The sequence below is a fragment of the Euleptes europaea genome, chromosome 6 (genome assembly GCF_029931775.1).
Source record: "Euleptes europaea isolate rEulEur1 chromosome 6, rEulEur1.hap1, whole genome shotgun sequence".
Taxonomy (NCBI): domain Eukaryota; kingdom Metazoa; phylum Chordata; class Lepidosauria; order Squamata; family Sphaerodactylidae; genus Euleptes; species Euleptes europaea.
In genome coordinates, this window is record NC_079317.1 from 77,903,316 (window position 1) to 77,922,733 (window position 19,418).

Sequence of the window (19,418 nt, forward strand, 5' to 3'; positions counted from 1 at the left end):
TGAAGAACCAGGTTTGATACCCCACCCCTCCATAACTTGGTTATTATCAGTGGCAGAAACCTGAATTTGTCAGATCCATATGAGTATGAGAATATTGTAGAATGAGCCAATTTTCACACAGATAATTAAATCTCAATCAACAACAGTAGATGAATCTGCATTGTGCTTCACTTTATACATAAGATACGTTGAATACAAGATAGATTAAGATTTGTTCACAAAATATAATGTTTTAAACAGGACATGTACTTAAACAGCAGCAATCTTCATAATCAATTATGCATGTTATTTATTTATTATTATTATTTTTAAAATATGTGCTGCCACAGGCTTGTGTGAGATGAAATGTTCCTGGTGTACATCATCTGGTGACTCTCCATCATTCACACAGATTAATTCCAGCTTGCACATCTTGCAATCAGTTCTGCATTTGTGCCAAAATGACAGATGCCACCATATATTCAATGAAATAGCCAAGCCAAAGATTTGCACAGAAATAGCTGGTTCAGGTCAGTACAGTGATTTCCCAGAAATTAGGGCTGTCAAAAAAAAAAAAAAATTCGGTACAGTTCGGATTCGGCTGAATTTGGCCCTTGTGGGTTCGGTACGTGCCGAAGTCCGAACTCCCCCACTTCGGATCCGTTCAATTCGGCGGAAATTCAAAGTTCGGAAAAAAATTCGGCCGAATAAAGCCATTAAAAACACAATCGCACCTTTCCGCGGCTCTGGGGGGGCATTTTTGGGCTTAGAGGTCCCAAACTTTTGGCAGAGCTTCAAAGGACGTTTATTGAAAGACTCCCCAAGTTTTGTAAAGATTGGGTCAGGGGGGGATGAGATATGGGCCCTGAAAGGGGTCCCCCCCACCCTTAATGTGCATCTCTCAGCAGAGCTTGCCGCCCACGCACAAAGCTCCCAGCCCCGACAACAGCGGAGAAATTAGCAAAACAACTGCAAACACAACCTTGTTAAACAACACCTTTGCAACACACAACTGAAACCTCCCCCCTCAAACCAGGGAGCGAGAGACTCGAGGGGGAACACACACCCCAGGCAGAACCGACGAAAGCCCCCTTTGGCTTCCCCCCCACCCACAGAAACTGCTCCCTCCCCACACACACACAGACTCTGCTTTCCCCCACACACACACACATACACAGGAGAAAAATTATAGATTAAAGCCCCCAAAGGGGTCTTACTGTGGCTGTCTTCTGTTCCATCAAGAGGGGCTGTAATCCAAGATGATTCCAATTAGGCATGGAACGTTTTGCTCTGGAGAGGAGATGCACACAGGATCGGCTGCTCCATTCATCCCAATAGGGAAAAGGGGAAAGGGGAAAGCCCATATCTCGGGACCCCCTGACCCAATGTTCACAAAACTTGGGGGGTATCGTAAGAGCACTGGTCTGAAACTCCGCTCAAAGTTTGGGATCTGCACCCCCAAAAATGCGCCCCCTGCAGCCATGGAAAGAGAAAAGGGGGGAGGCGATATTTCTGCCCCCACTGAACCCATCTTTACAAAACTTGGGTAGTATCTTAAGAATAATTCACTGAAGCTATGCTAAAAGTTTGGGGGCTATATTCCCAAAAAAGCGCCCCCTGCAGCCACATAAATGGAAAAGGGGGGGAGGGAAAAGGGGGAGAGCCCATATCTCGAGACCCCCTGACCCAATGTTTACAAAACTTGGGGGGTATCTTAAGAACACTAGTCTGAAACTCCGCTCAAAGTTTGGGATCTGTACCCCCAAAAATGCGCCCCCTGCAGCCATGGAAAGAAAAAGGGGGGGAGCCCATATCTCGGGACCCCCTGACCCAATGTTTACAAAACTTGGGGGGTACCTTAAGAAGCTTCATCTGAAGTTCCAGTGAAAGTTTTGTGTCTGTACCCCAAAAAATGCGCCCCCTGCAGCCACAGAAAGGAGCGAATGTGCACAAGCACCCCACACACACACACGAGGATTTCGCTCTCTCTCCCTCTCTCCCTGGCCGGGCCGCACATCAGCTGATTCCTCCAGTACTCAATCCTGACTGATTGGCCAGAAGAAGACCCAGCTTGCCCACCGATTGGCCGGGGGAGGAGAATGCTGCTTACTGACGGTTATGCTGCTTACTGACGGCCGAATTTGCCGAATTTATTCGCGAACTCCCGAACTCGTTGAATTCAGCCCCCCCCCCCCGGTTGCCCACCAGTTTTGAGTTCGGATCCGTCCGAACAGAAAAGCACCGAATCAGGGGAAATTCGGTTGATTTTCAGTTCGGGCCGAACCAAATTGACAGCCCTACCCAGAATGATAATACAAATCCAGGTATGATGAAATCTCCTTCTCCGAAACAATCTATTTGTTGTTGTTTTGAGTTTGGGTGCTTATCAGCAAACCAGTATGTGTTCGTCTTTTTCTTTGATTCCACTGATTTCCTGGGCAACGGCATGTCTCCCTTATAAGGGAGGAGCACAGAGCACTCCCGACTAATCATCTATGGAGACAAGCTGCAGAGGGCTGCTGTTCTCACTCACTTGCTCCTTTGTGGGGGTTGGAGCCCTTTTTGTCCTTTGCAATTACTATGGCTGTGAAAATAGACAGCTGGGGCTGCTTTTTCAGGATCCCATAGAATTTGAACTCTTGGTCCAATTGGTTCTTGTAGGTTATCCGGGCTGTGTAACCGTGGTCTTGGAATTTTCTTTCCTGACGTTTCGCCAGCAACTGTGGCAGGCATCTTCAGAGTAGTAACACTGAAGGACAGTGTCTCTCAGTGTCAAGGGTGTAGGAAGAGTAATATATAGTCAGAAAGGGGTTGGGTTTGAGCTGAGTATTGTCCTGCAAAAGTATTGTCCTGTAAGTATCCAGATAATGTGCTAATGAGGGTATGGTATGTTAATATGGAACCATTGTATCCTGAAGTGATCTGTTAATGTGTGTAATCCAAAACTAATCTGTATGGCTATTGTTGAATGTTGTCTTTGTCTGGAGGTTTTTCAGGGCAGGAAGCCAAGCCTTATTCATTCTTAAACTCTCCTCTTTTCTGTTAAAGTTGTGCTGATGTTTATGAATTTCAATGGCTTCTCTGTGCAATCTGACAAAATAGTTGGTAGAATTGTCCAGTCTTTCAGTGTCTTGGAATAAGACCCTGTGTCCTGTTTGTGTCAGTCCATGTTCAGCCACTGCTGATTTCTCAGGTTGGCCAAGTCTGCAGTATCTTTCATGTTCTTTTATCCTTGTTTGTATGCTGCGTTTTGTGGTCCCGATGTAAACTTCTCCACAGCTGCAAGGTATACGATATACTCCTGCAGAGGTGAGGGGGTCTCTTTTGTCTTTTGCTGATCGTAGCATTTGTTGTATTTTCTTGGTGGGTTTAAACACTGTTTGTAGGTTATGTTTTTTCAAAAGTTTCTCCATCCTATCAGTGACTCCTTTAATAAATGGCAAGAATACCTTTCCTATGGGAGACTGTTTTTCTTGAGTTTTCTGATTTTTGTTTGGTTCAATGGCCCTTCTGATTTCATTCTTGGAGTAGCCGTTTGCTAGCAGTGCGTGATTTAGATGGTTAGTTTCTTCCTTGAGAAACTGTGGTTCACAGATCCGTCTTGCACGGTCCATTAATGTTTTGATTATTCCTCTTTTCTGTCGGGGGTGGTGGTTGGAGTTTTTGTGTAAATAGCGATCTGTGTGAGTTGGTTTCCGGTAGACCTTGTGACCCATCCAAACATTCAGTTTACCATGGAAAAGGAAATTGAGGGTAAACTCCCATTTCTTGATACCCTTGTCATCCGTAAATCAAACCTTCAGTTAGGTCACAAGGTCTACCCTTTCTGACTATATATTACTCTTCCTACACCCTTGACACTGAGAGACACTGTCCTTCAGTGTTACTACTCTGAAGATGCCTGCCACAGTTGCTGGCGAAACGTCAGGAAAGAAAATTCCAAGACCACGGTTACACAGCCCGGATAACCTACAAGAACCAATGAACTCTGACCGTGAAAGCCTTCGACAATATCTTGGTCCAATGTTCTTGAAACTTGGGGGTTCTTTAGAAGATATGCAGCACCTATTATGGTGCAATTTGGCATCATTTGATAGAAAAACAGTCATTCCAGGCTTCCTGAAAGTCCCCCATTGGAAATAACGGCAGACGGAAGGGATGGAGAGGGGTGCAAAGGAAAGGATGTACTAAAACAAATGACAAGAATGCTTATTGGGAACAATAGGAGAGGTTTGCTTCCTGAAGGCCCATTAGCTATAAATGCAGCCAGGAATGTCATTTGACTTGCATGGGCTCCAATGGGATATAGACTGACAGTCAGAAAAAGTGACAAACTTTGATGGCATGACTCTTTCCAATGAAGCTCTGAGTCTTGTCTACATTAAGGTTACTTGGGGGCTGCATTCAGACATCACATGTAAGGAAAAGTGTGTACGAACTCAACTTGTTACCAGACCCATTCATGTACTTCCGTCCTCTCCCTATCCTTCTCATGCCAGGAATCAAGGTTAAACACTAACAGCGCAATCCTGAGTGGAGGGGTAGTTGGGTCGGGCCCAGAGACAGAGCAGCTGCACTGCCTCCTGAGTGGCTTGCTGGCCCAAAAAGTCACAGCTCTCCTTGAGACAAATTGCACTTATATCATGCAAATGGAAGCAGAAATGGATTCCCTGTGTTTTATTCAGCTAAATGCTTCGGCGTTTTTTCCCCCTCCCTGCTTCCATGAACCATCATCACTCTGATGGAAGTTTGCCTGTATGATCTCTGCCCTCTCCTGTTGAAGAGGGCACTGATATATTGCACACATCCCTGTAATTTCGTGTTTCTCTTGCAAAGATACTCTACTTTGCTAGAACGGTTCTTTGATTTAATCAATTAGGGCATAGAAAGTGACTTAAGGGCAGGCTCACTGAAAATAATTTTCATAGAGAAATTCCTCATCACTTATCGTTGGATCAGGGTTCATGTTGCAAACACCAAGCAGCAGAGAAATACCTTTTTCTAATACATAGGATAGATTTTCATAAACCCGTGTGCCCCACTAGAAAGCTCTATGCTAGTGTAGAAATATTAAAAAGCTTTACATTTTGTAATCTGAAACATATTTATAATATACTGAGTCTCAGTTTTACATCTGTAGTCCTCCAGAGTCTGGTTCAACCAAACTTATTCAAAGAATGCCAGGCGTTTATTTTTTTTTTACTTAAAAGACATCTAATGATAATATATTAAGCAAATATAAATGGTTCAGTTGGTTCAGATTCAAATGGTTCATCCTCCATGTTTCAGAACAGAGAAAGAGTGCTAAACTTTATGAAGGGCTGAAGCTCTCAGGTATGTTTTAAAAGTCTCATGCATTACCAGTAATTCTACCATATTAGCTGATGCTCTATAGTTTCATAATGAAGATCAAATGCAGCAGAAACTATATAATGGGAGTACCTCTGTAGATCAAATCGAGTCTACTATAAGGGAAATGATCACTGATCCCAAGATGTTATGGAATAATAAACTTAAGAAATTGCACTGCTTTTCAAGTTTATGTGACTATGATTATTTAATTTTCTTTTGTGCGTGCTCAAGTATAGCTGTTATGTGACTACACATGAGAGAACCTGAAATTAATTTGTCTGTATAAGATCAGTGACTGTACAAATTCTTATGAAAACTAACATGCCATGACAATAGTAATTTTGATAAAATTACAGCAAGAACTGCAATTCTCTGCCATCTGGCTGTCTCATTTTAACTACTTTGATGTGCTTTTTATTACTTATTTACTGACTTCAACTACTTTTCCAGTTGTTAATACAACTTATAAATGTTCATGGCAGAAGACTACAATATCAGACCAAGTATCTTTGCCTCTTTAGAATTTAATTGTGATCAGTGCTTTTTGAAAACAGGGATATTTGCAAATTCCGTATTTAATAATTAAAGTAAATATCAATTTTCAGCGCTTTGTACTTTGTCTTCTGTAAAGTGTGTAGAGCTTGTAACTCCCTTTCAGCTTTCCAAACGAAACCTTTATACACCCTTCTAATTATATGTGGAAATTGAATCATACATTTTTCTTAAAATATAATCATAGTTCTACGGTAATGAGGAACTCCAAGCATATCAAAACACACATTTAGAAAGAAAGAAAGAAACTCATTTACTTGAGGTCAGGGTATCAGTACTGTGCATTTGTAATTCAATCATATTTATTCTAAGGGAAATCATCTCATTTTGACGACTTCGTATGAATACTAATGAATCAGCATCATTTGTCTTCTGGATAAGGGGCGGAGAATGGAGAAGGAGGTCAAATGCAGCTTTTATCTGCCTCCTGAAAACTTATTTCCCCGTTGAAGACGGAGATCTGAAAACTTAGAACTGCATCCTTTGAGGAGGTGCAGCAGCATTCCATCAAGACTCTTCCACTTTTGATTGCTTGAATTTGAACCTGAATTTGATTGCTTGAATTTGATTGCTTGAATTTGAACCTATAAATTATCTTGTTGTCATTATCTTGTTGTATTATTTCTGTTTGGGTAGGGAGGGGAGCACAAGGACATGGATACGTGAGTTCTCTAAACCTCTCCAAGGAATTGTTTATTTATTTGGTATATTTTTATCCCACCCTTCCTTGAAGGGCCCCAGAAGAGTGTACAACATCCTCCCTTCCTCCATTTCATCCTCATAACAAACCTGTGAGGTCAGTTGGGCTAAGAAAGAGTGGCTGGTCCAAGGTCACCCAGTGAGTTCTATGGCAGAGTAAGGATTTGGACCTGTGTCTCCCAGTTCCTAGTCCAACATTTCAACCACTTCACCGCATTGGCATAAATCCATCATAGACCAGGGAAGAGACTTACAGTCAAACCTATGCAGAGTTGCTCCAGTCCAAGTCCATTAAAACGAATGGGCTTAGACTTGAGTAACTCTCCTTAGGATTGCACTGTTAGTTATGGATAGGGTTGCCAAGTGCCAGGTAGTGGTGGGCAAACCCCTGCCAATCCACCTAGCTGCCCGCTGACCAGGTGAGGGTTGGCGGGCAATCTGTGCAACCGGCGACACGTCACTTCCGGTTCACATCCGGAAGTGCTGCATTGCAAAGAGCCAGATTCGACTCAAACTCCCAGTTCACATCTGGAAGTGCTGCATTGCAAAGGGCCGGTTTCCACTCAAACTTCAAAATGTATAACAAGGGGCCGTTTTATACTCAAACTGGGAGTTTGAGTGGAAAATGCCCCCTTGTGATGCGTTTTACACCCGGAAGTGCCGCATCCCAACAGGCCTTTACCACTCAAACTGGGAGTTTGAGTGGAAACTGGCCCTTTGCAATGCAGCACTTCTGGGTGTAAACTGGAAGTGATGAAGCACTTCCGGGCACACGCAAAAAAAACCCCTCCACTTTAAAAACCTCCCGCCGAAGAAGACGAGGGACCTGGTAAGCCTAGTTATGGACCACCTCACCCAAGACTTTATCAACATGCACATCTGCCCCATCACTCTCTCTACTTCCTTTCATTCGGTTGGTATTTCTGGTTAAATAAGAAAATGACAAGAGGTCCTAGACCCAGGCCATTGCACCCTGCACATTGCACCCAGCTGATTTTGGAGCCATATTGTTGAAACATATGAACAAACAAGATATTAAAGTACATTGGTGGGAGCAGGACAGAGGAATAGTGACTGCACAGGTGATAGGCTACTGATCCAAATGGACAGCAACTTCCCAGCCTTAAACCCAGGGTGCCCCGCCCGGTCAACTGCAAATTTGATACATTGCCTTCACTGCTGTTGGCCTTTTTGTTCTAGTTCAATCCATTTTGAGTACCCAAAGCTGTCAAACGCAGTATCACACATGAGCTCTGAATTATCTTAAAAAGAAAAAATGCTCTTCTGCAATCAAACCCACTGCAGATGACACAAAATAGTCTCACTGTAATTCACTTGGAGCTAATTTCAGTCATTGCTAATACACGCTGGGGTGAAAATTAGTGTCAAACAACAAAATGACATGATTTCTTAAAAGCATGTGGATTCAGGTTTATAGATATCACCTGCATTCATGTTTCCCATATTCAAAATTCAGCCGTACACACAGACTGGCAGAAATGCTCCTTCATCTTGGATTATTGATCACTATTCTACTCTGATCCTAATGCTTGTGGGCACACCACTAGGCTTATCCTGTTGGGATTTCAGGGTACTTGCTGGTGGTAGCTCAAGCTCTTCAGAGTGTATGGATTCTTGCAAGTTACTAGTTTCCATGCTGTGCAAGTAATACAATAGGATACCAACTGTGAATTCCATGTACTTTCTTGAGGTAAGTTTTACAGACATTCAGATCAATCTTGTCAGCTGGTGTAACTGCAACTTTTACATATCAGGGGCGGTAGCATTTCCCCCCAGCCATCAGTACCATATAGACTGCTAAGTCCAGAATGCTTATTTATGGGAGACACGGTAAACCTTTTGTTCCTTTTTAACGAGGGAGGCTAATAACACCCTGAAAACTGTTTTCTATTGCTAACGAGGGACCACAACTCCTTGGTCCTAAACATATCTTTGATCAAGAGACTCCTGTTGCTTACTGGAGAAAAGAGAATAATCTGTCAGTTAAAGAAAATATCTTGGGAGAGACACCTGTAAGCTGATCTTCAGCCACACAGAGTTTATGCCATAGTGTGCCATTGACTTCACTGGATTTAGAAGGTTGTAACTATGCTAAGGATGACATTGTTATTACACTTTAAGCCTAAAGGAATTTATTGATGGGGGAGTAGTGAAGCTAGCTCCTTAAAGTGCCACAAGACTTTGCTTCTGCTGTAGCAACACATCACATAACACATCACAATAAAAATTAGATCAGACTTTGTGGCAGGACAGTATTTACCAAATCCAATCAGCGTTTGTGGACCCTTGGCCTGAACAGACTTCTATTAGAACTACCAATACCAAAACCTTGAATGACATAAAACTTAAATTATACAATAAAATATTACATGTAGCTCAAATAATGCTACAATTGTAAACAATATTCATCCCTGAGTTTTGTCATGTCTTAATTTTATGACACTCTGAAAGAATTTGGCCGTTTTCTCAATTATGACGGGAGAGAGATTATTCAAGAGAAAAGACACCTTTACAGGATCAGATACTCCAGTCTTGTTTACCAAGATATATGTTAAAAATTATGATTGAATTTTGTCATAATATGAGCAATGGAAGAGCATATGTGGAATCCTTTCAATACAACAATTCCTTGCTGAGTGGGTTAGATTTTGAAACCTCCGGTACAAACTGAAGATGGCACGACATTAAAACTCGTAAGGGAGAAGGCTCTGCGTTGCTCCGAAACTTGCAGGAGGGAGAAATATGAGGATAGTTGGCCTCCCTCCAGGGAGATCCCCAAGTTCAGAGGATAGCAAGTTTTATTAGCTGCACTATTAAGATTTTGGTGTTCAATCTCCAAAAATCTGTGTTTTATCATTTGGAAAGCCTCTGTGGCTGAGAGCATAAAGAATAAATCGAGAGATAGACCAACTGATCTAATTTCTTCTTCAATATAAACTAACCAGTTAGAGGATTTGTAATCTTCAAGCATTTGGTAGGTAAAGGTAAAAGGGTCAGAATTATAATGCAACTGCAACCAGTATTTTATATTTGTGAGCCAAGTGCTGGTTAAAAGTAACCTGCGGTCAGTTTTCAGACTGAGAGCTGTATAGGGTACGCAGCTAAGCATGCCCAAGATTGTACAAATGAACTTGGATTGGATGAGTTCTAAGGAAGAGTCGAACACACCGATCCATATTGGTATGCCAAAAAGTAATTGTGGACTTACTCTGGCATTAAAAATCTTCAAAGCAGCAGGTACATATTGGTTCCCTCTGTTGTAATAGAATCGGATGATAACTGAAAGGTTGCCTTTAACTATATTCATCGCCAACTTGAGATGAAAAGTCCAGGAACCATTATACTGAAAATGTATGCCTAAATACTTGAAACGTTTAACCTGTTCTAACCTGTTACCATTAATTACCCACCTATGAGGTTTCCAAGTCCTTGAAAAAACAAGTACTTTGGATTTCTCATAGTTCAATTCAAGTCTATTGATTACACAGAACTCAAAGCATCTATTCAATAAGTGTCTTAGGGCAACATGTGAGCAGGACAGGAGTAATGCATCATCAGCATAAAACAACATAGGGACATGCAATGAAGCAAGTTTTGGGCAATGGCCATTGACTTCACTGAGAATTGGAGCGAGGTCATTGAGAAAAAGGTTAGATAGGTAAGACCTAAATTCCAGCCATGATTAACCGCTTTGTTGGTGGAAATTTTTGAAATTAATTTACCTGCTCACATACATTTAATTTGACATTTTGTGGAAGAGTATAATTTCCTGATAAGGAACAGGAGCCTTTTATCAATGTTCATTTTAATCAATTTACTCCAGTGTAATTCTCTGGGAATGGAATCAAAGGCTCCTTTGAGGTCAAGGAAAGCAGCATATAACTTCAGGTTAGCTTTCCTGGTATATTTATTGCACAGATGTTTAATACTATTTAAGATTTCTGAATAACCAGTAAAGAGTAATGATTAATCTGGCATGAAAGAAATAAGCTACAGTAGTGTGTAGCAACATTAGAAAGACATTTAATTATTTATTCTCATATTAATGAGAGTGTTTTTCCCCAAGAAAACTAAAGTCTGACATTTTTATAACAGGGATTTCCCTTTACATCAGTGCAATTTTTCCCATAAAAAAACTGCAGTAAGTGTTCGGACTGCTAATACATCTGGCCAGATACACTTTGATACTGGAGCAACTAGGAAGTAGGTGACAGCATATTTTGTTTACATATGTCTTTGTTCATTATACCATTTGAAATTTTTGTTTGGAAAAATATTTCTCCCCTGAACTCCATTTGTATGGATTGTTAAGATTGTCCCACTCCCATCTGCATAACACAAGAAATGCAAGAAATTTCTAATGGATGAACAGAAGGATGTAGGCAGAGCAAACCGCAAGGGAAGGGGCGAAAGGGGATAGGAACAGGTGTGACCCCTGCACTGGCAGAACTGCCACTTGCACCAACTAAACTGGCACTAACGCCAGCACAGGGCCACTGACGCCAGCTCCAGGGAGCAGAGCGGCAATGAGAGTCTCGGCTGCTGGCACAGCCTTACCAGCAGCGTTTCTCCAGCGCAAGGGCTCGCACCAATACTGAAGGAGGTGTTCCCGGGCCTTTTGCCCTGGGAATGCCCCCTTTTGCTGGTGCCAACTTGAGCCTGCAAAATTGCTGGTGCAGCCCCATGAAACCCCATGGAGCTGTTTCATGGGGTTTTCTACAAAATAGCCTTTTCAGCTTCCTGTGCTTGGCAAGCACAGGAGACAGCATGGCTGCACCATCCCCAGACACTCCCTGACCACCACCTCACTCAGGATTGCGTTGTAAGTTTCAAGAACACTGAAATCTAGAGGAAATGAACATGGAACAATTTTAGAGCCTTTTTAAAGCAATATTTCATAAATACTGTAATTATTGGTTCTTGTAGGTTATCCGGGCTGTGTAACCGTGGTCTTGGTATTTTCTTTCCTGATGTTTCGCCAGCAGCTGTGGCAGGCATCTTCAGAGGAGTAACACTGAAGGACAGTAATTATTCCTGATGTTTCTACCTAAAAGCCATACTGCTCAGATATATCAAGAAAAAATCTGCATATTTTTACCACTGACTAAAGGTTACTTATTAAAATTGTTTCCTGCTTTTAAAAAATTGTTAGAAACACTTGACCATTAAAAACGATGATACATTTAATCCACATTGAAAAACAAATATACTGCAAATACTAATAGGGGTAGAATAAGGAGCAGATAAATCACAGCACTATATCTCAAAAACCTCAAAATCAGTATCTCAAAACGCAAATCCCAAACACCAATACAGAAGGCACTAGGGGAGCCAAAACCCCAAACCCCAATACAAGAAGGCACCAAGGGAGCCACATGGGGAGAGTGTTCCAGAGACCATGATACCACAACATAGATGGTTCTATCTCTGGTCATTGACTCAAAAATCTCAGTGTTTGGACAGATTCATACATAAACAGGTGGTACTTAAGATACTCAGGATCCAGACTGTTCAGGGATTTATAAGACAAACCAGAATTTTCAATTGCATCCAGAAAAACTGGAAACCAACATTCATTTTTCAATATAAGAGTTACATGTCCACTATAACATGTATCTGTTAACATTTGCCAGCCACCCCATTTCAGACTACATGAATTTCCAGGAGATCTTCAAAGGCAGACCACATATAGTGCATTATATTTATTTAGGCTTGATGTGACTACAACATATGACTAGAACAGCTGGATCTCAACCAAAGTTGGCAAAAGATTCTTTAAGCTGCAAAAGCCACCAGTGTATACAGATATGTTTTGATCTAAAAGCACACCCAGACTTCAGACCTGATTGTTTAATAAGTGCAGCCCCACCCAGATTGAAAACCGCCTCCCGTCTACTGAAATTACAGTACCGCCATCCTAAATTGAGCTTCAAATTGATTTCTGTATCAAACTCATACCCCAAGTAAAAGCAACAATCAGGGGCTACTGCGGTATAACTGGTTATATAATAACATAGAGTAATCACAGATAATAAAAATATGGTTTTAAACATATAACTGTATACTAGATATTTGTCAAGATAAATGGTGTTACCAGTTATAAGATAAAAAACACAACCAGATAAGGTATTCTAGGAAAGAACTATTACTTATTAGGAGATAATTAAGAAAAAACAGCAGGGTTTAAAATGTGCTAGATTTCCTGGTCATTTACTCATTTGGGGATTTGAAATACAAGTTTATTTGTGGGAACATAATTTATTTCTCTTGCTCCAACATTTAGCAACAGCATCTTTTAAAATAACTTCTTGGGTAATAATACTAAAACAGTACATGCGAACACGCTTGCATATAGTCGTACTTGAATAATTTGGTAATAAGAACTGTATTAGCAGTGAATAACAATGAAAACACTACCCAAACGGGCAAAATAAAAATTCACACCATTTCTGAACCACAGGTGGTTATATTTACTGCTCTTAAAACAATCCCCTAAAAAGGTGAGTACACTGCAGTTTAGAACACAAAGGCCCTGTTTTCTTTTAATTTTGCTATTCCTGTTGAATTTTGACATTTGAACAAATCTTGTCATGCCCAATGACCACTCTCAAGGAAGAAACATCACATTCAGAAAGCGGATTCATTAGACTGCTATATTAAAGTGCAGAAATGCCACAGAAGGATATTTTTTCTTTACACATCTACATCAGAAATATTATTCACCGACTTTTCCACTTGAGGGGAAATCAGACAAAACGAAGTACCCTTCCTGAACATGATTAATACATTTTCATAAAGCACACAGTAAAACTGGTAAAAGCAAAATCATCTGCATTCTGCCATTGTGCTGCTATTTGAAATAAAATGATACAGAATGTGTTATTGTCATTTTTTTTCCTTAAGGAGAGGGGGGAAGCGTTTTTACAAATACAAGGACCAATAAGTCATGTATGTGACTCATTTCTCTGACAATTTCAAACTGCTTGTCTTTCATAGGATTTCTTATGGCTATTTACATTTTCACTCAGTGAAAATCAATTACCTTCCTGCAATAAGCCTCATTTACTACCTTTGAGTATAATAGAAACACCATTAGGATGATGACATTACCCAAAAGAAGGGCACCACACAGTTGGTAGACATAAATTAGGACCCTTTCACATATGCATTAGAAATACTGCTGTGACTGAAATATGCATAAAATCTGTATCTATTAGAGCTATTAGTGTGTGGTGGTGATGATTTTGAAGGAGGAGGGGGGAGATTGTGATCTACTACTTTGACAAAATTATGTATTTCCTTCTGCCCCCCCCCCCCTCAGTATGTGCCACTGATGCAATAAGCACAGGCCCCCAGCTGAGCTGCATTTGGAAATGCCACTGAGCATGGTATGCGCGCTTCACTTGCCTTTGCCGAAGCAAGACACTGTGTCAGGAATAGAGTGCATGTGTGCTGCCAAACCCACTCCGCCTTCATCACCCTGACCTCCCCTGTTTGCGGATGTATGCCTCGGTGAAGTTACCGCTCATGTGGAAAACAGCTCCTACAGATCAATTCATAGGATTTAGGGACATTTAACTTCCATCAAACCCGCATCATCTTATTGATATTTGAAGACCAACTTATTACCAGACATTAATGGAACTAACATAAAAGATGGGATGTTTATAAGCAGAAGGGGGAAACATACTAATCTAGAAATTCCTCCCTCTGAGTCTGCAAGCTGAGGAGACTGCTCTAAATGTAGTTATTTTTACCTGGGCTCTTATAAGCTTAAGCAAAACAAAATTATAACTCAGTGTGAAAAAGCAGGTTCATCTTAAGAACCTTATGCATAAAATGTGTAAGGTCTGATACTGTTCCTCCCACCAACAAATGCATTTAATATCACAGCAAGCTCCTTGTAAATTAAGAAAGTATTAGACACTATTCTTCCTCATAAAAGGATTCTGAATGTAATCCACCTGAAATACTTAATAGAGAAGCAATATTTAATTGACTTCATAATTAGAGTTGTAAGTTAGGGTAATGATTTTTTATTCAATGTTAGAATAAACAAGTTAGTATAAAACACTGTGTCAAAGGCATTTCATGATTAAACTTAAAATCCCCATGTAAAATTGAATACATGGAAATTCATGATGACTAAGGAAAAAGTTGCTTTGAAAGGAGGCTCTAGTGTGAAGCAGCTGAATTAAAATTAATCAAAAAGTCTGATGCAGTCTCTCAAGGACTTAACAAGGAGAGGAGATTCCTCAGCCATTACAGGTGTTTTACCAACTATCAAAAGTAGGGAAATCATCCACCTACTGCCAGTGTGAAAGGTCTCTGTAATACTTTTGAAAAATTTCATAACTATAAAAATACAAACATAAAATACATAACAAAAAAAGGCAGACAATACAATATTTACACAAAATCTAAAATATGCAAAAACAAGCTGTAACTGGGTGAACATATACAGTTTTGTTTCCCTCTTGCTATCTTCCCTATAATATGTTATTATGGCTTTATGACATTGAATTTACTGTTTTATAATACTGAATTAACTGCTTCTTATTCAATCTTTCACTCTCATAAGTACTTTATACTTACATAATGAAACTAACTGTTATTAAATCATTCTAACTGCCATAAAATCTTATATAAACTAGTTTATATTCACTAGATCAGGGGTGGGGAACCTTTTTCCTGCCAAGGGCCATTCGCACATTAATAACATCTTTCGGGGGCCACACCAGGTGTAGATCTCCCGGTGGGGGGGAGAGGCTAGGGTTGCCAGGTCTCCAGCCACCACCTGGAGGTTGGCAACCCCAGGGGATGCCAGCCAGAGAAGGCCTGCAGGGCGCCCCCTCCCCCCTCCCAGGTGGGAGGGCAGCCAGCGTTGGGCCCCAGAAAACGAGGCGCCAAGGGGGCACAGCCCACAGTCGATTGGCAAGGGAGGGAGGAAAACAGAGAAAGTGGAAAAGGGAGGGAGGGAGAAAGAAATGGAGAGAGGGGGAGAAAGAAAGAAAAGGACGGAGGGAAAGAAAAAAAAGGACGGAGGTAGACAAAGAAAGATACAGAAAAAGAGAGAGGAAGAGAGGGAGAGAAAGGAGAAAGAGTGACAGAAAAAGAGGAAGAAAAGAGAGAAAAGCCTCCCCCACACACACCCGCGCATGCCAGCCTGTGCGACCGGGCCCCAGCCACCCCACCTCCCCTGCCCACACACACACACCCGGCGGCGCACAGAGCACCAAGCAACCAGGCCCCAGTCTCCATGCACTCCCCCCCCCAGAGTCCATAAAAGCCGCCCCCAGCCAAATCGGCTCCCGTATGCAAGCTCTGCCGCCGGGAGCCGCCGGCCTCTTCCCGCCCCCCACTGCTCAACAGTCAACAGGCAGCGAGAGGGGCTTACAGTGTGCCGCAGCGTTCCTGCACGCCACAGCTGTAGGGGGCAGCCTTGGGGGAAGCGTCCCTCCCCCTTCCCTCTCGCTGACCAACAACCGACAGTCGGTGAGAGGAGGTCCAAAGGGTGCAACAAGGGCGCTGTAAGCCGTGGCCCCAGGAACACCCTCGGGGAGGGCCACCCTGAGCCCCACCTCCGCGGCAGGGTTCCCGGAGCTCCCGAGGGCCACAAAAAATGTCCTCGGGGGCCGCATACGGACCCCGGGCCTGAGGTTCCCCACCCCTGCACTAGATTCTACTACATACTTTTCCTGTTTAGTCTTCTAACTATACATTTTCATTTCTAGTAATATATAATTTATGAGACATATGCATTATATAATTTCCAATTTTTTGGGAACTCTTTTTCCCAAAAAAGCTGGATCTTTTATTTATATAGTTAGTCAGTTTATTCCCCCACTGCATACTCTGCTAATTTGTCTTTCCAATCTTCTATGTCTGGACATTTTTCCAATTTCCACTTTGTGAAAGGTCTCTGTAATCCTGACTTCATAAGAATTTTACATAATTATGTCTCACCCTATACTTCCTTCATTTCATGGCTCTTTACACCATTTCCCCTTCATTACCATATATATCTATATGCATATGCCTAGTGAGGACCCAGAACATGCATCTGACGAAGTGGTTTCTAGACTATGAAACCTTATGCTAGAATAAAATTTGTCTTTCTGATGCCATGACTCCTGTCTATGTATGGATATGGGGCAGGGAGAGCTTGTTTTGCTTAGAATTTGAACCAGGGCTTCTTAAAAGGAAAAATGGCACAGTGGCATGTAATTGTAATTCACACAGGTACCACATACTGCTATAGCACACCTGTGCATTTTCCTGTCTATACATACTTACTTCATGGCTTATGACAACCACGGTGCCATCCTATGCAGAGTTATGCCCTTCTAAACCCACAGAAATTATTAGGTTTAGAAGGCACTGTTGACATGTAGGGATTTAGAAGGGGGTCTAATACTTTGCTTAGTAGGTTAGAACCCTACAAAGAGTGAGAGAAAAATCACCAGAACTGGAATCTAACAGTTCTAATGCAAAAGAGTGCTACATTCAAGCTTCACTCAACAGCTGACACAGACACTAACAGAACTTTATTTTGAGTGAGGATATATACAAAAAATTGAGGAACAGACATAGTTAGCATATTATCCAAAGCTGACAAAAGGTGCTGTGTGCCATGGGGCAGACTAGTGTCTCTAATATGGAGGGGACCTGTGTCTCCAACTATAGCCCAGGATTCAGCAGCAGCCCCAAGATATGAACCAACAGATTAAGGAGCAGTGCAACCCCCTCCAGGTCAGATTGACTCAAGTGGCTTTATCACTGATCAACGGTCCTGTCTGAAGTGAGCTTCAGGTTATCCATCCCATTCTAAACCAGACATCTGTCCAGGGCTTTCACAGACCCACCCAGGTCAGCTGTGAAGGAGCGACAGAGCTGAATGTCATCTGCATATTGATGGCCTCTCACTTCAAATCTGTGGCCAATCTTTCCTGATGGTTTCATGTAAAGGTTCAACGGCATGGGGACAAGAAGGATCACTGTGGGATCCCATGGCATACATGACACAGGGTCAACTAGGAGTCCCTGGCACCACCTCCTGGAATTGGCCAGTCAAGTAAGATCAGAACCCCATAGTATAAGAGGAAGCACTTGCACAAATAATGAACTCTCAGCCTGTAAGAAAAACAGAGTTCAACAGAAAATTATATGCCAGTTGTATAAGTATTGTGCTGCTAATGGTCCACACAATCCCTTGCCCCTAGTTTTGGACAAACTCTAAGCAAGATACCATTTCTACAGCTCTTACAAGCGTGCAAGTACCAAGTCTTTAGCATGGGCAACCAACCAACTGCCACCATGAGAAGAGGATAAGCCCACAACCCAATACCCCAGGGCTATGGCTCAGTGGTACAGCATCTTGGCATGCTTGGCATTAGGGATGTTGATTCGGTTCAGCCCGAACTGAAAATCAACCGAATTTCCCCTGATTCGGTGGTTTTTAGTTCGGGAGGAACCGAACTCAAAACTGGCGGGCAACCAGGGGGGCCGAATTCAGCGAGTTCGGGAGTTCGCGAATAAATTCGGCAAATTCGGGGCCGTCAGTAAGCAGCATAACCGTCAGTAAGCAGCATTCTCCTCCCCCGGCCAATCGGTGGCCAAGCTGGGTCTTCTTCTGGCCAATCAGTCAGGATTGAGTACTGGAGGAATCAGCTGATGTGCGGCCCGGCCAGGGAGAGAGAGAGAGAGAGCGAAATCCTCGTGTGTGTGTGTGTGGGTGCTTGTGCACATTCGCTCCTTTCTGTGGCTGCAGGGGGCGTATTTTTGGGGGTACAGACCCCAAACTTTCAGTGGAGCTTCAGATGAAGCTTCTTAAGGTACCCCCCAAGTTTTGTAAACATTGGGTCAGGGGGTCTCGAGATATGGGCTCTCCCCCTTTTCCCTCCCCCCTTTTTCCATTTATGTGGCTGCAGGGGGCGCTTTTTTGGGGATATAGCCCCCAAACATTTAGCATAGCTTCAGTCAATTATTCTTAAGATACTACCCAAGTTTTGTAAAGATGGGTTCAGTGGGGGCAGAAATATCACCTCCCCCCTTTTCTCTTTCCATGGCTGCAGGGGGCGCATTTTTGGGGGTGCAGATCCCAAACTTTGAGCGGAGTTTCAGACCAGTGTTCTTAAGATACCCCCCAAGTTTTGTGAACATTGGGTCAGGGGGTCCCGAGACATGGGCTTTCCCCTTTCCCCTTTCCCCTTTTCCCTATTTGGATGAATGGATCAGCCTATCCTGTGCATCTTCTCCAGAGTCTCGTGCCTAATTGGAATCATCTTGGATTACAAGTCCTCTTCAGCCCCTCTTGATGGGACAGAAGACAGCCACAGCAAGACCCCTTTGGGGGCTTTAATCTATAATTTTTCTCCTGTGTATGCGTGTGTGTGGGGGGGAAAGCAGAGTCTGTGTGTGTGTGGGGAGGGAGCAGTTTCTGTGGGTGGGGGGGAAGCCAAAGGGGGCTTTCGTCGGTTCTGCCTGGGGTGTGTGTTCCCCCTCGAGTCTCTCGCTCCCTGGTTTGAGGGGGGAGGTTTCAGTTCTGTGTTGCAAAGGTGTTGTTTAACAAGATTGTGTTGTTTTGCAGTTGTTTTGCAGTTGCTTTGCAAATTTCTCAGCTGTTGTCGGGGCTGGGAGCTTTGTGCGTGGGCGGCAAGCTCTGCTAAGAGATGCACATTAAGGGTGGGGGGGACACTTTCAGGGCCCATATCTCAGCCCCCCCGACCCAATCTTTACAAAACTTGGGGAGTCTTTCAATAAACGTCCTTTGAAGCTCTGCCGAAAGTTTGGGACCTCTAACCCCAAAAATGCCC

The 19,418-nt window shown here is 42.6% G+C and overlaps 1 protein-coding gene across 1 annotated transcript in view; it reads right to left on the bottom strand.

The window, feature by feature from the left end:
* DCDC1 (doublecortin domain containing 1) overlaps nucleotides 1-19,418 on the bottom strand; it is a 336,080-nt gene that overhangs the window by 90,680 nt on the left and 225,982 nt on the right. The gene's annotated exons all lie outside the window — the stretch shown is intronic.